Here is a 3,631-nt window from a genome sequence, read left to right as displayed (position 1 = left end):
GCGATGATGGGCTCAAGTATAGCAGGGATTGTGGGGCTGGCGCGGGATCGGGCAGTGTTTCGTTCTGCTGTGCATGGGGTCACTATGAGTCAGAAACGACTCGACGGCACTTAACAACAACAACAACATACGGTGTGAGGCAGGATGAGGTTCTTTTTTTCACCTATGGATATCCAATTGCTCCAGTAACATGTGTTGGAAAGTCTGTCTTTCCTCCGTTGAATTGCTTTTGCTTTTTGTCAAAAATCAGTTGGGCAAATATATATGAGTCTATTTCTGGATATTGCATTCTATCACATTGATCTATGTACCTCTCCTCCACCAATACTATAATCTTAATCACAAAACCACTGCCATCGAGTCAATTCTGACTCATAGTCACCACCATAGGGTTCCCAAGGCTGTTAATCTTTATGGAAGCAGACCACCTCATCTTTCTCCAGTGGAACAGCTGGTGGGTTCAAACCATGGACCTTTTGGTTAGCAGCCCAATGCTTTAACCATAGCACCACCAGAGCTTCTTCACATAATGAATGATAACCAGGTTATTAAGTTATTTGCACGTAGCCACAGAAATCTTGAAACTGAGTGACCTGATTCCTCCCACTTTATTCTCAAAATCATTTTAGCTATGCTAGCTTCTTTGCTTTTTCCATATAAATTTTAGAATAATCTTTTCTATAGCTACAAAAAAACTTGCTGAGATTGTTATAGGAATTGTGTTAAACCTGTATACCATTTTGGGAAGAACTGACATCTTTACTATGTTGACTCTTTCAATCCATGAACATGATATGTCCCGCCATGAACTTAGATATTCCTTGATTTCTTTCATCAGCATTATGTAGCAATCATCATACAAGTCCTATACATGTTTTATTATTTTGAATATAAGTATTTTATTTTTGTAGCAATTTTACATTATACTATATTTTTAATTTTGATATCCACATATTCATTACTATTATATACAAATGCAATTTAGTTTTGTATATTTATCTTGTTTTCTGTGACATTAATGAACTCAATTAGCTCTAAGAGATTTTTTTGTAGATTCTTGGTTATTTTCTATGGGGACAATCATGTCATCAACAAACAAGTGCAATTTTATTTCTTCCTTTCTTATCTACATGCCTTTTAATATAAGTCCTTTTTTGACTCATTTCCCTGGCTAAAACTTCCAGCATTGTGTTCAATAAAAGTGATTAGAGTGGACATCTCTGCCTTTTCCTAATTTAGGGGGAAAGCATTTAATTTTTTACATTAGTGTAATGTTAGCTGTAGGTTTTGAGATATTCTTTATCAAAGTGAAGAAATTCCCCTCTAGTCCTAGTTTTCTGAGAGATTTGGTCATGAATAAGTGTTAAATTTTATTTAAAAAAAAAATTCTACATTAATTGATATGAGCATGTGGGTTTTCTTCTTGTTGTGGTTAGTTGCTACCAAGTCAGCTGTGACTCATAGCCACTTTATGGAAAACAGAACAAAATGTTGGCCAGTCCAGCATCATCTTCATAATCATTGCTATCTATGTTTGAGTCCATTGCTTTGGCTATTATGTCAGTCTATCTTATTGAGGGTCTCCCTTATTTTCACTGACCAAACTTATTGTCTGCATTACCAAACATGATGTCCTTTTCTAGTGATTGGTCTTTCCTGATGACATGCGCAAGGGAAGCAAGCTGAAGTCTCACTATTCTTGCTTCAAAGGAGCATGCTGGTTGTATTTCTTGTAAAACTGACTTGTTATTCTTTTAGCAGTCCACAGTATATTCAGTATTACTCATCATTATGATGAATAATATTATTTGTCAATATTATTCATTAATATGGTGGGTTACATTGATTAATTTTTGAATATTGAATCAACCTTACATCCCTGAAATACACTCTCTTGATCATGGTGTATATTTTTTATATACTGATAAATTCTACTTACTAGCATTATGTTAAGTATTTTTGCATCTGTATTTATGTGGGATATTAGCTTACAGTTTTGTTTTGTACTTATTTTGTCTGATTTTGGTATCAGGGTAATATCAACTGCATAATATTAATTGGAAAGTGCTCTCTCTCCCTCTACTTTCTGGAAGATATTGTGCAGAAATGGTATTCATTCTTCTTTAAAAGTTTAGTAGAATTCTACGGTGGAATCATTTGGATCTGGAGATTTGTTTTGAGGGACTTTTTAAATTACAAATTCAAATTCCTCACTAGTTATAGGGCTATTCAAGTTATTTACTTCCTACTTGGAGAGCTGTGATAATTTGTGGGTTTTGTGAAGTAATGATCAATTTCATCTAAGTTGTCAAATTTCTTTTTGTAGACTTGTTTGCAGTAATTCTGTATTATCCTTTTAGCATCTGCAGTGTCTGTAGTTATATCTCATGTTTTATTCATGCCATTGGTAATTTGTGTCTTTTCTGTTATTCTTTGTCAGTCTCATTAGAGGTTTATCAATTTTGCATATCATGATTAAATGAGAAAATCCATCCAAAGTAACTATATAATGTGTGTGCAATGCAAGCACTCAATAAATGTTTTTATGTCAGATAGATGAATTGAATTCTCTGAAACAGCACTGTTATATGGTATACAACTAAATTCAGATTTAACATTTACGTCAAAACTTCATCATATACCATTACTCTCTTCTTTCTTTGACTGCATTTGATCCAATTCCAAAAGGTTGCCTTCCAAAGTATCATCAGTGTTTCCTTCATAAGGAAATCTTAATCTATACCCCTTTCCTCTTCCTTAGAAACTACTTGAAATTTTAAAAATACTTCTAACAAAGATTAATAAAGTTGACAAACCACTGGCAAATTTAACACAGGAAAAGAGGGAGAGAATACAAATAACATGAGTAAGAAATGAATTGGGAAACACCACAACAGAACCAACAGAAATTAAAAGGATAATATCAGGATACTATGAAGAACTATACTCCAACAAATTTGAAAATCTAGAAGAAATGGACAGATTTCTAGAAACATACTACTTACCTAAACTAACAGAGGCTGAGGTAGAAAATTTAAACAGATTCATAACAAAACAAGAAATTGAACAGGTCATTAAAAAATTACCAACAAAAAAAAGCCCTGACCAAGATGGTTTCACTGGCAAATTCTACCAATGTTCAGACAAGAATTGACATCAACCCTATTCAAACTATTCCAGAATACAGAAAAGAATGGAATCCTCCCAAATTCATGTTATGAAGCTAGCATAACCTTGATACCAAAACCAAGCAAAGACATCACTCAAAAGGAAAAGTACAGACCAACATCCCTCATTAACATAGATGCAAAAATCTTCAACAAAATACTAGCCAATGGACTCCAACAACATATCAAGAAAATCATTCATTATGACCAAGTGGGGGGTCATACCAGGTATGCAAGGATGGTTCAACATTAGAAAAACAATCAACATCATCCACCACATAAGAAAAAAAACAAAGAAAAAGAACCACATGATCATATCAATTGATGCAGAAAAGGCATTTGATAAAAACCAACACCCATTCCTGATTAAAAAAAAAAACTCTCAGGCAAAATGGGAATAGAAGGGAAATTCCTCAACATAGCAAATGGCATCTATGCAAAACCAACAGCCAACATTATTCTCA

General features: G+C 33.8%; 1 protein-coding gene across 1 annotated transcript in view; it reads right to left on the bottom strand.

Annotated features, from left to right (window-relative positions):
- Nucleotides 1-3,631, bottom strand: part of ATP8B4 (ATPase phospholipid transporting 8B4 (putative)) — a 347,934-nt gene that overhangs the window by 152,237 nt on the left and 192,066 nt on the right. The gene's annotated exons all lie outside the window — the stretch shown is intronic.

This window comes from Orycteropus afer, unplaced genomic scaffold, assembly GCF_000298275.1.
Source record: "Orycteropus afer afer isolate SDZICR_OR568_19922 unplaced genomic scaffold, OryAfe1.0 scaffold00026, whole genome shotgun sequence".
NCBI classification, from domain to species: domain Eukaryota; kingdom Metazoa; phylum Chordata; class Mammalia; order Tubulidentata; family Orycteropodidae; genus Orycteropus; species Orycteropus afer.
This window is presented reverse-complemented; position numbering and strand designations above follow the sequence as displayed.